The 15572-nt window shown below is 39.8% G+C and overlaps 1 protein-coding gene and 1 pseudogene across 5 annotated transcripts in view; one reads left to right on the top strand and one right to left on the bottom strand.

Moving 5' to 3' along the window:
* Cadps2 (calcium dependent secretion activator 2) overlaps positions 1-15572 on the top strand; it is a 540468-nt gene that overhangs the window by 419266 nt on the left and 105630 nt on the right. The gene's annotated exons all lie outside the window — the stretch shown is intronic.
* LOC131905554 (large ribosomal subunit protein eL36-like) lies at positions 1759-2618 on the bottom strand (annotated as a pseudogene).

The raw sequence follows: 15572 nt of genomic DNA, 5'->3' as shown, positions 1-15572 counted from the left end.
TCTATTGGTATCCATAGTATTTAAGTTCTTCCCTTCATGTCCTTGCCCACCACTGGTCATATCAGGCAGTGGGCTTTTTGTGATCATGGTTGTTCAAGAGTAGGTAATATTTCATTATGATTTTACTTGCATTCCCATGAAGATCAGTGACATTGAACATTTTTCATATAAGAAAGAGACCCATTGGCCATTTGTAGGCCTCATTTGATAAATGTCTAATTCTGTTCTTTTGCCCATTTTGATTGGGCTATTTGAGGCTTCTGCTATTGATTAGTTTGGGTGTGTTATGTATTTCAAATGTTAGCCCTCTCTTGGATGTATTTTCTCTCATCCACAAGCTGCCTTTTCTTTTCATTGTGTTGTCCTCCTTCCTGCTGGCTGTATGTGTTATCTCCTTCCTGCTGGCTGTATGTGTTGTCTCCTTCCTGCTGGCTGTATGTGTTGTCTCCTTCCTGCTGGCTGTATGTGTTGTCTCCTTCCTGCTGGCTGTATGTGTTGTCTTCCTTCCTGCTGGCTGTATGTGTTGTCTCCTTCCTGCTGGCTGTATGTGTTGTCTCCTTCCTGCTGGCTGTATGTGTTATCTCCTTCCTGCTGGCTGTATGTGTTGTCTTCCTTCCTGCTGGCTGTATGTGTTGTCTCCTTCCTGCTGGCTGTATGTGTTGTCTCCTTCCTGCTGGCTGTATGTGTTGTCTCCTTCCTGCTGGCTGTATGTGTTGTCTCCTTCCTGCTGGCTGTATGTATTGTCTCCTTCCTGCTGGCTGTATGTGTTGTCTTCCTGCTGGCTGTATGTGTTGTCTTCCTTCCTGCTGGCTGTATGTGTTGTCTCCTTCCTGCTGGCTGTATGTGTTGTCTTCCTTCCTGCTGGCTGTATGTGTTGTCTCCTTCCTGCTGGCTGTATGTGTTGTCTTCCTTCCTGCTGGCTGTATGTGTTGTCTTTCTATCTGCTGGCTGTATGTGTTGTCTTTCTACCTCTTGGCTTTGACATTTTTAAGTAACTCCGTTGTCAGAGAGCACTTGTTTGATCACTTTCACTAGGATACTGAAAATACTTGGATTTTTTTTTTTTTTAACAACTGTTGCTAATGCTTTGTAGGGGAAATACATGCCATTTTCTCTGAAAGATCAGCAGTAGTTTTATATGAATTCAAGGCAAGAAACCTGAGACCATATTAATGCTATACATAATGTCTTAAGCATGGACACTCATCTTATTTGGAAGTAGTTGCTCATCCTTGAAGAGTTCTCACAAATAGAAGTGAGGCCCATCTTCCTTCATCGCACTGAAAGCTGGCATGAGAGTAGAAAGCAAAACTGCTATTAAATAAAAGGAAGATGTTCTTAACGCTGAACGAATGAGCAGAGGCTTTGAGATCTCTGTCTTAGGAAATTGTGTCTGTGTGTCTGTTTGTCTGTCTGTAGATGGGTATATTATGGGTGTAGATGTTTCTGAATCTCTGAAATGTTAAAGGTCTTGTTCCTTTTTTTTTTTTTGTACTCCTTACCACAACTGTAATTAATTTAACTGTGTGTACCATTTTCTGTACACTCTCCCTGTTCCCTCTTCAGACCGAATTGCAGGCAGAATGCTTATTGCCTTGTTCCTCTTGTGTCTAGGCACCTAAGCAGGCGACAGAGTCGTGTTCTGAACTTTTGTTAATTAGTTTCCATCTAGAAGCAGGGGCGCATGAGACAAGTGGTACACCATACTCACAGATAAATTCTCCTTCCATTTTAAAGCTTGCCTTTCTACTAAGGGCTCTATCTATTTCCTGGTGAGGTGCAGGAAGCTTTTTCTATTATTTTCTGTATCTGAGTCCTGAAAGGTGACAGGTACAAAACACTGGGACACAAAAGGGGGAAGAAAGACACCCTACAGTAGTTACTGACTGCACTGGAGAAAAAGTAAATAATTAGACTACAATGAGATTTTTATCATCCCCACTCATGACAGCCCACACAATATCAGTAGTCTCATGTTCTTTAACAAACTCTTTCAAGATACTTTGTGAGGCCAGCAAAATGGCTCAGCAAATAAAGACACTTTCCACCGGGCCTGACAACTTGAGTTCAATTTCCAGAACCTGTATATTTAAAGGAGAGAGCAGACTCCCTCAGGTTGTCCAGAGGCTTCCTCACATTTGTTGTGTACACACTCAGAAAATAAATAAATAAATAAACAAATGTTTAAAAAGAACATATTTAAAATATACCATCTAAACCCCTACAATATATAACATGGTTATTCTGAAAACTGTTTTGTTTTTTGGAGGCTTTTTTTTTTTTTTTTTTTTTTTTGCGTGGTAGAGGGCATCAGTCCTTCTTGGCCACTGTGTGGCTTCCTCATGGCTGCCAGCACGTTGCTCCACTCCTCCAGCTGACTTGGCATGGATGTGTGCGTGCCAACCCTCTTCTTGATGAACTTGAGCGCACACTTGCCCTTGGACACCTTGAGCAGCTCCATGGCTTGCCACTTGTAGGACACGGGGCCGCACACCTTCCAGATCATGTCCCACTTGGTGAGGCGCCCCCGGGCGTCCGCTGTGTCTCAGCTTGCTGACATTCTTCATCACCTTGTGGCCCTTGTTGGAGCCCAAGGCCATGGGGTAGCACAGGGCCATGGCTGCTGCTCGCTGAGAACTGTTTTTATCCTAACCTACTAACAAGAAGTCCAGGAGTATCTTTCCCACTTCTGTAGAGTACGTATGTCATCCGTCTAAGACTAGACTCAGTCCTGATCCTCAGCCTTTGGGGCTTTGTTTCTTCTGTGAAATAAGGAGAGATCTCAGTGCACCCTCAGGACACATGAGCAGAGGCACTTGTACTGATGCCCAATGTGGCTGAAGAGAGGAGGAAGAAGAAAAGATCCTTGCCACATACCTCACTGCCCCTGACAGGACACTTTCCCTTCACTCCTATGTACTGTCCATTCCACCATTCACCTGGTCAGCTCAGCAGCTTTAAGAAAAGTAATTCTGTTTAAATTAAATGCTTATATATAAAAAAAATAATAAGCATATTCTTTGATGTAAGTGGATTGACAGAAAGCTGAGGAATGTTTTAAATCAATGAAAGATTTTTTTTAAAAATGTATATTCCTTTAGTTGCATTTAGTAGTAGGCCAGGCCAAAGAGATTTCCTGGTAAATGACCAGGGTGATTTTAAAAGTGAATAAAAGTAAAAGTATTAATTGTCTTTCTGTTGATGAATCCTTCAGGAAAAAAAATCTCTTGAACTACCTAGGAAAGAAGAAAATTCTGCCCCAAATTTCGTATGATTTTGTGATCTATCAATCTGCATGTCCTAGAAGTTTACAAAAATTGAGTATTTTATAGAAGTCACTGAGACTTCAGAAACAAAGTCGTACAGTTATCAAAAGTTTTCTGCATATGTGGAAAACCACCTGGTCTCTGAGACCGAGAAATATGTCCTGTTCTTTCTCTACTGGCTGCTGGGCCTCCAAGACTGTCAGACTCAAAGTGATAACATTTTTATGACAACCCTCTCAGCCATGTTGCAAAAGCTAATGGTTAGTATTGTTTGATCACTACTTTTTCCCCAAAATAAAGGTACTTACTAACATGAGAAAAAAAATTTTGTGATAGACCTTTCTAAGCAGTTTATGTAGTCATCTCATTTACCCCTTACAGTGAAAATCATGATGTATATTATTATTGTTATTATTGCAGAAAAATCAAAAAAGTGGCTGAACAACTTATACAGAGTCATACTTCTTGTAAGTGGGCCAGTAAAGCTCATTGTCTGTGAGCTTCGGTCATGTGCTTTCTTCCCTCGCTGTCTCCCTCGTGAAAAGTTTGGATCATTCCATTTTCATTTAGTTAAATTTTTCCACATATATCTCAGTTGTCATGTTCAAAATGCTTACTATTTGTAAGCCTCTTCCAAAACCAGAGGGCACGATATACTTCCTTCATCGTACTTACCGTCCTGTGGTGTTAGCGCCATGAGAAGAGGGGTTTGCATTTCGATAACCAATTCATCCCCAGTTTAGAGGGAAGTGACCGGCCCAGCACGGGCATGGTACCCAGTAAATATTTATTGAATGGACACATGAGCTTATGACACTGACAGTTATCTGGATACTTCCAGCAGAAAGAACATCCACAAGCTGGCAAGCTGCCTTGTAAAAGGTCATTTGAACCAATCCCTGAATAATTAAAATATAGAGTGAAAACTAGCCGCTTAAAAATAACAGGATTGAAAAATAAACCAGAGTCGCCAGCTCTTATTACAGGAGAAAGAGGGAGCATGGCACCAATGTGAGATCAGAGAAGGCAGAGGTTACAGCTACATATTCAGTACTGAGCAATCCGCCTTTTCCACTGCTTTATGATCCACCATGCTGCTCAGTCGTGGTTCAGGATTTCTGCTATTATTGGGGATGTTTTTGTTGTCCATTGATAGCATAAGTGTGTAAGATAAAGGGATTTTAGAATCTGGTGATAAATGGATAAAAACAAATGACCTCATTGGATGTCTTTTCTTCTTGGGCACTGCATGTTTCATTTAAACTGGTAGTTCACTTTGAGCATTCACAATTTTGGAAAAGCAATTCTTATTTAACTTGGGGGCTATAAAATACTAGCTGTTTAGGTTCATGGTTTTGTTTTTTTTTTTGGTTTTTTTTTTTTTTTTTTTGGTTTTTTCGGGACAGGGTTTCTCTGTGTAGCTTTGCGCCTTTCCTGGAGCTCACTTGGTAGTCCAGGCTAGCCTCGAACTCACAGAGATCCGCCTGGCTCTGCCTCCCAAGTGCTGGGATTAAAGGCGTGCGCCACCACCGCCCGGCCATAGGTTCATATTTTTAGCACTTTATGAGTAATCTGTGATTTACATTATATCAAAACCAAATCTTTTAAAAATCTGTTTCTTTTTCTTGGTCGTTTTGTGATAGATTAATTTACTATAATCGAGAATTCATCATGATGCTTAAACTTTATCTTCCTAATTGTTTATTCTTTTAAACTGAATGGCTTGATAATGTAAACTAGGTGTGAATTCCAATGAAAGATTTCTTTGTCTTTTTAGTTCAGGGTGCTTCTTATAGACGAGAACAGCAGTAATAGGTGTGCCATCGATCCCTGTGGTGCTCTAGAAACTGCTTCATATTGTGACTTACAATATAAGCATGCTTCTTAGAGCTGGCCTTGACATGGTTCTTTTGCATAGATTGGTAAACATGCTGCTTTTGAATCTAGAAATTTGGAGGTGCCTGTCACGGACGGAACAGGAGAGGACTTTGTATTGTAAAGACCCATTTCAGCCCTCGCGTTGCTAGGTTCCCAGGTCTAAGCCCCAGTGTGCTCATTTCCAGAGTACCAGTTGAATGGCACAGAAATGCTTTCCCAGGAGATGCTGTGCTTACTCTCTTTGAGAGAAGAAGTCGCACTGTGGCACTCCTTACGTCATGAGGATGTGTGTGCCATCTGGGTGGCATTTTAATTTAGCACTACATTGTCAAGCGCTAGTGATAAATAATAAATAAGTAGAGTCTGTTTTGCTTAAGCTCTGTGTGCCAAGAAACAGAGTGTATATTCAAAATAACACCATTGTTGGAAAGTGTCTCGTTAGCAGTGAATAGCTTCTTACCAATATTTCTAAGATAATGATAATTTTCTCTCATAGAACTTTTGTATGCTGGCTTAAAAACTAAAAAAAAAAAAAAAGGTTTTTTTAGTGTTAGATGTTACTATACAAAAATACAAACACATACACATGCATATACACAAGATTAAAAATAATTATTTAAAACTTAAAAATAGATGTCACCATGAACTGATTTTTTTGCGACCTAAATGATAGACACAAAATATGTTTTCCAAAGCATGACAACACTTTGCAGAAAATAAAGTATAAACTGAAGACTACTGAGTCTTACTCAGTAGAAACCAACAGGTAACTGAAGACTTCCCATCTGACTTTTTGAACAGTGTGATAGAAACAATGGGCTCTTTCACACAGTAAAATCTCTGTTTCTAAGTTACCTGCTAATTAGGGTACACCAATAGATAACACTCTCTGATTCTAGAACAAAAGGAATAAATAATAATTTCTCTGGCGTATTTGAGAAAACCATTCAAGTCTGAGTTCTTACTTCCCCAGAGCTTTTAGTAAGGAAAATTCATGTATACACTATATAGATTTGGTGGATACACTGGTCTACCTGAAGTGACCACTGGCTAACGGATCACATCAAGCTTTATTTTTGTACTATATTTTAAAAGATTTGGGCATTTTTCACATGGTAATTACATGTTTAAATTACCTAAGATAATTTTTTCCTAATAGTCATATATTGCTTTGATTCCATCAGGTAATATAATCCATTATATTATATAATTACTACTATGCTTTTATCCTTATACTGAATTGAACATCATTAATCCTGCCAGATTGATTGTTTTCTTTAAAGCTTACATTTAAGCATAATACTAATTCACTTTGGCTTTTTCCTTCTCTCATTTGGAGTAAACAAGGGTTCTGCCTGTTTGTTTACTTCAGCTTTTCTCCACCTACTCACTAACTACAGAAGAAAATACCCCATGCTGTGTAATTTGTATCCCCACTAATTAGCCTATTACAATGTAGGCAGATTAATTCCTATGGATCAAAAGATGTTCAGAGGCATTATAAGCAGGGGCTGCAAGGATTACTAACCAGAAATGGCAAATGAAGGCATTACTTGCTCATTCCTAACAAGGTTTTGGTGTTCTGTGTATAGCTTCAGTTTTTCAACACAAAGGAAAGTCTGTGTCATGCAGTGGACCAGTTGCTTCTTGCACACTCAGATAACTATGTGAGAAGTCAAATGAGGACATGGGATGTGCACTTGTCCACTGCAGAAATATGAGATAAGGCTTGCAACACTCTTAGCACCTGTGCAGTATGCATCCACAGTTTCAATGATGGGAGGAAAAGAAGGGTTCTGCACTCTTCAATGGATTCCATTGTTCCAAGTCTGCATTCCTTCAGCATCCTTCCAGAACAGTGGTGGCATATGTTTCTCCATTTAGAGCTAATGAAAACACTTCATGTTCCCTTTGGTTTGAGTGTTCCACTCCTCAAGTTGGAATGCATCTCACCAGCACTTAGCCTCTGGTGCTAAAGAAATGAAGATGCAGAGTGGCAAGGGTGTGGATGTTTGTAGGGAAACAGAATGTTGAAGCCTGCAGTGCTGACAAGTGTGAGGGGAAGTGGGTATTCTCAATCATCTTAAGGTACTTAACATCTAAATGTCAAATCTAGTTCCTATGACAGTCTAACCTGGAAAGGGAACATTGTTCATGATAAAAAAAAAAAAAAGGAATCATCCACTTCAAAGCCAGGTCAGTGTCTTGTAACTGACCCCAAATCCACCCATAGCTTTTTTGGATAATTGTTGCTTGATTGTGTATCTCTTCCTTTTGTGAATGGTACCTCTATCTTCTTTCTAGATCTTTCCCTTGTATTTATAAACATAGCATCACCATTCAAAATGCATATCCTGAGCTCTACACCTCTTCAGCTGCTGTCAAAGAATAGTCTTACCCTGCTTTCCCTTTCCTTTACTTCTTACCTCCAAGAAGTGTGGCTTTCAAGCATGCATTGTGCCTAGTGGTAAGACATTTCTACTTCTGCTAAAGTGGGAAGTTAATAAAAAACAAGAATGCACTGGGTTAGCCACCCCTGCAATCCTCTAGTTTCCAAATTCCCAAGTTTAGATGGTTACAAGCCAAGGAGATTATTGTCCAAGTGCTACTATTTTCGACATAACAGGTTAAAGGTGATTCCTACTCCACAGGGATTGTAGTAGATTAGTAATAATGGAAAATGATCATCTGGTAATGTATTGCCTGGTAAAGTCTGTCAAAAAAGTTCAAGTTCCTCCCTCCTCAAACTCTCTAAAAGAGATTTCACTATAGGCTGTCCCAGAATCCCATTCTCAATGCCTTCCAAAGAACTGAGCTCTTATGCCACAAAAGTTTACTCCTGAGGAATACATAAGAGATAGCAAATGAAATAGTATGTACCATTAGAACTGGTCACGTAAGCATTCACTTTACATAATGATTACAGGGAATAATATATTCAGTGAATTATCTTTCTAATATTGGCAAATACTGTGTAATATTTTATGACTAGTTCCTCGAGAGTATCGGACAAGATGTTTTGACCATATTCACCCCTCCCCCAACTCCTCCCAGATACCCCCTCTTTCCTACCTATCCCCCCTTTTTTTTCTTACACCTATCAATTGCAATTTTGGCCGCCCGTGTGTTCTCAGATGAGGGGCTTGTGAGCATTGACAACTTCCTGGGGGCTGTGCTCTTCATGAAATCTGAAGCTCCCTCTCCTACTGGCTCTCAGTTGCCAATAGCTCCTTGACTCAGAGTAGGACTTCATGCCCATCTTTCCTCCCCCTGTGGGGATTTGCTCGGGCTTGAACTTGCACAGGTCTTACGTAGGCTGTCACAAACCCTGTGAGTTCATGCATGCAGCTGCCCTGTGGTGTCTCAATGACACTGTTCCCTTTTTCTTAAGTGTCTGGTGGTGAAGAATTAAACTTAGCAGCATGGACATGAGTCACACTCAGGTGACAGCAGGTTTTTCTCTTGTTCCTTCTGCATGATTAGTATAAATGTCACCAGAGTCTCAAAGGCAAAAATCAAAATTTAGATTGTGGAAGTAGTTTTGGTATATAGGCTCTGAAAGGTCTTATGCACCCCCACTGGTCAATGAAATACGCTCCAAGAGCCTTTCCGACAATCAACTAACAATAAAATATAAATAAAAATAACTTTCTCAGTAACAACCAAGGAAGGGTGTCTAGGAATTAACTTTACCAAGCATGAAATGTAGACTTTCATAGACCAATATAAAGAATTTGAAACTCAAAGAATTGGATTTAGATTAGGGAATATCCTAGGTAGATACATACAGACAATCCATGCCCTAGGAAGATAACTTTTAAAGGTAATATCTAAATCAGCTTCATAATTCAATTTTTTGTTCATCAAAATTACAGTATTTTTATGAACTCTGAATCGACCTTAAAATCTAAATTTAGACAGAAGGGTGCTGATTAACTAATTGAACCTTTTAAAAAAGTGCTTTTAGCCGGGCGGTGGTGGCACACGCCTTTAATCCCAGCACTCCGGAGGCAGAGCCAGGCGGATCTCTGTGAGTTTGAGGCTAGCCTGGTCTACAGAGTGAGTTCCAGGAAAGACGCAAAGCACTTTTAGGACTTGTCTTACCAGATACAAGTTACAAAGGCATCATGAGAGCCCACGATCAGATGAAGAGAAATGTCAGTCTGTATGGGAGCCTGAGATGCCCCGGCTGAAAGAAATGTGAATGCATATCCCTAGGGAAAGATTGGATGCTTACACCGTGATGACTGAAAAGTGGGTTTCCTGAATGGAACCTTAGTCTCCAGAGAGATTAGGATGCCTGTATAATAAAAGAAATACTCACCCTACCTCATAAGTATAGCCTCTTCCTTTTAAGTGTCCCAGAGTATGATTTTTACCCTTTTAGTCAATCTTCATTTACTTGATACCTAAGCTTGAAACAAACTGTTTTAACTTACTTTAAAAAGTATGGCATATTCCATTTTAGTTCTTTCATTTTTTTTACATAGAAATGGATGAAGCTGCTAGATAATAAATCAGGATACTGAGAATTTACAGAGTTCCTTATAACTGGAAAATTACATTCTTCTAAAAATTAACCCTGGTAAAGAGGTGCCTTCTGAAAAAGTTCTGATTGAGAACATGAGCGCCACCTGAGACAAGGAACATTCCTGTAGGGTGTACTCCCCAGCAGAAACTGTCCTTCAGCTGGGATGCATGACATTCTGAAAGCTCTTGCTCGAATTTTTCCTCATTCCTCTGAAGATGCATGAAAATCTCATTACAAGCATTCAACACCTGCTTTCTAAAAGGTCTCAAAAAATATGTCAGTTTGCTCAGCTCACTTGACAGTATGTCACGGATTTGTTGTTGGTTCTTTCTGGTTGTTTTTTTTTTTTTAACTTCCATATGGAATGTGATTCACAGATAAACGCTGTCTTGAGATAACAAGCTTCTCCACTTTCACAAGCAGTTCTGCAGCCCGTCATTCTCCGAGGTCATAACTTGAAAGCACCCGATTGGTAACCCCTTGTTTGTTTACTAGCATGTGTCAACAGGTAAACCAAGTGACATGTAGCAAGGTGGCTCCTGCAGCACCTTGTTAATATGAGCAGCTGAGATGTATTAGGAAGTCGTTTTCCAAACCAGAGTAATGCAAACTGACAGGTTTCTACTTTTCTCTCTGCCAAGTTTGTAAGTGCTCAAAACTGGTACAGATAATATCGTATGGGAAATTAGGAAGTATTCCTTACTTACAGAGCATGGCTAAGTAGCCAGAAAGCCAACATTAAACAAAATGGACTAATTGGTGATGTGATAATAACATACTTTATATAAAAGAGGAAACCTCTGGACTATAGGAAACTTTCACAACCAGAAGCATTGCTGGAAATGTGTGCTTTTTATGAAACCTTAGACTAATTCACTCTGGAAACTTAGAGACACACATGGTGTCAATAAAAACACAGCTTTAGTAAATGTTCTGATAAGTCATATACTGTAACATCTTACAACAGATGGTAAAACATTAGTTTCTGTTTGGGGGTGCTAGTAATCTTTTTTTCATATTTTATCATCACCCCTTACTTTTGGATTTATTTATATATATATATATATATATATATATATATATATATATATATGAATGCATTACCTGAGTGCATGCCTCGTTGGATGCCCTAGAACTGGGGTCGCAGATGATTGTGAGCCACCATGTGAGTACCAGGAATTGAACCCAGGTTCTCTGCAAGTGCTCTTAACCACTGAGCCATCTCTTCAGCCCTATTTTAAGGGTTTTAAGCAAAGGAGAGGGTGTAGATATGCCTCAAGATTCCTCCTAAAGGAAGTCTCATATAGAATCAGTGACTTTTCTTCATTTAAAGACTTCAGATGTTGTGACCAGTCATGCATGGAGCACCACATGCTATTGGCTTATGGCAACCACTGTCTTTAGATCGTCTGCATCTGCCAAAGGCATATACCCCAGTTACCTTCTTTATGATGATCTGCTGTTGACCTAAAAATGAATTTGTTCATGTTAAAGCTAATCCAGATAAAGTATTTAATGTGAGAGTAACCATAGACGAATTAGTTCAAAGCACTGTATTATTAGCATAACTAATTTTAAAGCAATATTCACTGTAACCATGCTGTAATGACAAGGTCATTAAATGAGTTGGTCCCAAAGGGAGTCATGGAAGTAGGAGGCCACAGGCTCACTGTTTTCAAACAATTAAGGCATCAGTATGCTTACAAATTCTAAGCAACTGTAGGGAAGTCGTACCACAGTAGGTTATTTTCATACACAGGATTGCCCAGATATGAATAGCATTTTATGATAACCGTGCAGAAATGCAAACTATATTCAGACTGCAAAAAAAAAAAAAGTTATCTTTGACCTAAATGATGTCTCTATAAAGATGTAGCCTGAGGTCTGGGAAGGTGGCTCAGTGGGGTAAAACACTTTCTATGCAAGTGTAAGTGATTGAGTTCTGGTCCCCAGAACCCACAGAATGCTGATGGTAGTGTGTGCCTGTAATGCTAGTGTTCCTATAGTAAGATAGGAACTAGAAACTAGAGAATCCCCAGGCATTCACAGGCTAGTTAGCCTGGCATATGTAGCAGTGAACAAGAGACCCACCTCAAACAAGTTCAGAGGCAAGGTTTTGACTTTTGCTCTGACTTTTGCTCACATACCATATCCTGCTCCTGTCCACACTCACACACACCAACACACACTTGCAAAGATTTATTTTTTAAAAGATACAGCTTAATTTCAAACAAGGGAGGAAATGAACTATACAGAGCACCTTTCACTCTGACTCTGTCTTTTGTGAGTGCTGGTAGTTCTGACAGTGTGCTCCTGAGACCAACATCAGGAACATCACCTGGCAACCATTTCAAAATGCAAATTCTCTGGCCTCACCTAAGACAGTGGAATCAGACACTCTGGAAGTGATGTCGAGCAGTTGTGTTTCAGCAAGGCCTTCAGGTAGTTCTGAAGCATGCTGAGGTAGAGCACAGCAGATCTACTGAAGACACTCCATCTGTGGATGTCAGCATTCTATCTCAGCAGTCCCGGAACCATAACATCATTGAGATTGCAGGGAGAATGTCATTGGTGCTACATTCTCTTTGCTTAGTTGTCTGGGAAGCACCACAGTTATTTTAACAAAAATAGGTGTGGTTGAGTCTTAGGAACTTCTTCCACACCTTTGTGAGGTAATCTTCATATGTATCCCCTCTAGAGGACCAGTTTCTGAGGCTACCTACCCCAGAATCATCCAACAAGTTCTAAAGTGTCAGGCAACTGGGGGAGGGGTCTTTTGATTAATGGGAAAGAAGGTATCTAATTTCCCACCTTCCTTCCCTCTGGAGGTTAGAAGGCCCCTGAGTATTGGCCAATTTTAAGAGTCCCTGGAGCCTGACTGCCCTAGGCTCTGGCACCAGGCCACTCACCACAGGTTGGGCTTTCAAGAAGAGAGGCCAGAAAATGAATAACAACTTCGACTTTTCAACTGCATCATTGCCCAGGAGAAATGTCCTGAGCCAACAAAGAAGGCCTCAGAAGTTAATGGTGTGGAGCAAGTGGCTCATAGGAGCGTGTGTGTTCAAGACACTTAAAAGTCTCATCGAATTGTGATGAGGTCAAATCATAAAGTTTACCCGGGTTATTTATTATTTTGTCAAGTAAATATTTTAAAATAAAGTTTGCATCAAAGGCATCATAAATTTCTATATATCGAATATGGGAAAAGAGAAGTGATCTGACTGGTCTTTTTCTCAGGTGCCCATGCAACCTTTACCTTGAACATCATTTCTCATCTACCACTTGGGACCCTGACAAGAAATGGCAGCAAGGGAAACAGCCAGGGAGCACATCCTAGGAGTCCTCATGCTCCTTGAAGTCTTGAATCCTAATTAAAGCATACCACAGCAAAGCAGTCAGTCTGTCTGCCCACAGCATCCCATCTCCCTACCTTTTCCCCAGTGGGATCACTTCTTAAATGTACAGAGGAATAATTAAAAGAATATACTTTAGGGAGCCAAGGAGTGTTATCATAGAAAATGAAAAATGTTCCAGAATGAAGGATGATCATAGCCAAGAGTAGTGCATTGAAATTCATGAAGGAACCTCTCTGCTTTGGGCATATTTGTTTTAAATGTCACTATCTGAAATGTATTACAACAACTGACAACTTCTAGTAAAGCTTGAAGAATATCAGCATTGGTAATGTGGGAGAAATGTTACAAAGAGAGAGGAAGAAAGCATCTTAAAGATGAATTCTAGTCTCAGATATTCAGTGTAGATTTTTAATGGAGCTGTTGATAACCTTGTTATCTACCAGAGTTCCAACTGTGGAGTGCATTAAACTTCTTGGCTGTAGTCGAAATGGGTGAAAACCAAGGGTGTATACTTATTGTGCTTGATAAAAATGCTATTTATTTAAAGTATTAAGAGTGGCCATTATGTTCAAGGACAAAGTTTCCTTCCTCTCAGTAAACTTTATCTAGGAAGAATAAAATGTTTAAGCAGTTTTCGAGTTTCACCCAGGACCCAGGATGCTTTCAACGGTTTTTGTTTAGGACACTATCAAATGTAAAAGCTGATTAATACATTCACATAGAAATAAAAATAAGTTGTCTCTCATATTTTTCCATTATTACATATTGGTGGCTAAGGCTGTGTATTTGTGTATGTGATTCCTACTCAGAGAATTTGTAATGAAAAAGAAGTCAAATTATTGTTCAGAAGATTTTCTTTGTGTTGTTCATTGGTTGGTTGGTGGTTGAAACACTGTTTAGTCCCAGCTGTCCTGGAATTCAAAAAAAGCAGACTGCCTCTCCCTCCCAAACAATAGAATTAAAGGCAGGAACCTCCAAGACCATACAAGAAGTGAGATATATTCATATTCTCTGTCTCTCTGTCTCTGTCTCTCTCTGCCTCTGTCTCTCTGCCTCTCTCTCCAACTTCATGCATGAGCCCTGCATCCACATCACTTCTACTCTCCCCTCACTCCTCTCATAGCTTCCCCAACTCCCAAATCCATGACATCATCTTTGATTCTTATCATTATTTAGACATATGTGTATAAACATGTGTATAACTAACCTACCAAGTCCATTTAGTGTCGCTTGTGTGTCCAGGACTGATCACACAAGGACTTGGTAAGAGTTAATTCTATCTTATTAGTAGCTGTATGACCTTGAAAAGTGGCTTCAACCTTTTAAACCTGACAACAGAACTCGTCATTCCCTAACTTATAGGGTGCCTTTCAGGATGCAGTAAACAATATCCTAAAGTATGTAGGAAATATAAGTTCCTTATCTGTGATTGAATTTTGTATTATTTTTTAACTTTTTAAAAAACTGCATTTTGTGTGTGTACAGACACACATACATACATTAAAATCATACATTTCAAAACATAAAACCCAAAAGGTTCCTGGAAATGAGTCTGTAGACTAGGCTGGGCTCAAGCTCAGAGATCCACCTGCCACTTAATCCCAAGTGCTGGGATTAAAGGCATGTGCCACAACTTCCCAACTTAAAATTCAAAAGTTTTAGTAAATCTAGATTCTCTAAATTATAAGGAAGCTTAAAGACCATCTGATTCAGTGATTCGTAGCATCGTGTGGGCATCGTCAGGACTTTGATTACTGTTTGAAAGGGTCCCGTGTATCTTTCCTTTTCATCCCACTACCATCTTCCCAGAGCCCACCACACAGGCTTCTCGGAATCTCGGTTACACACAACCACTAAATACATTTTCCTAAAATTCAGTCTTTTCTGAGGTGCTACAACATACTTGCCCTGTACCATCTGTCAGTAATCTTCCCATCTTACTTAAAGCCACGGTGATAAAGCCAAATTCTCTAGCACATTCTCTAGCCAGGTAAGAGCATACAAGGCCCACGTCTTTCCTTCATCGTTTTTTTAGCTGTTGCATTTCATCTCCTTCACCCTGTGAGTTATGTACATTAAAGACAAACAGACAAACGAAAAACATGACCTAAAAGTGTTAGGGAAATTAATGTGATGAGACTTGGGAAGCACTTGCTTGGAGGTGCCTGACTTGTCAGAGAACCATCATCATTTGTACACATCATCCCCAACCCTCCTCTCTCACACACACACCGTGTCTGCCCTACAGTTCTCCTCTCTGGAAACCCCTCTTCGTACGCGTGCTATTCACAAACTTTTTAAGGCCCTTGTTTTCTTCCGTAAACAGCTTGAAGTGCCTCCATGTGGAATAGATTGCCATGCTGAGTCATGAGTAACCTTGGCCTCACCTTTGTTGAAGAACGTTAAAATGATCTTGAAACGGATGGATGAATTGATAGTTGTTATCTAAACATTCTCTGTGTTGTGATTGGAGATGTTGAATTGTTTGAGATCAGGGCGTATTAGCTTAAAAAGGGAGAGAAAGAAAAGAAAAAAAGACCA

Source organism: Peromyscus eremicus, chromosome 3 (genome assembly GCF_949786415.1).
Source record: "Peromyscus eremicus chromosome 3, PerEre_H2_v1, whole genome shotgun sequence".
In the NCBI taxonomy this organism is placed as follows: Eukaryota; Metazoa; Chordata; class Mammalia; order Rodentia; family Cricetidae; genus Peromyscus; species Peromyscus eremicus.
This window is presented reverse-complemented; position numbering and strand designations above follow the sequence as displayed.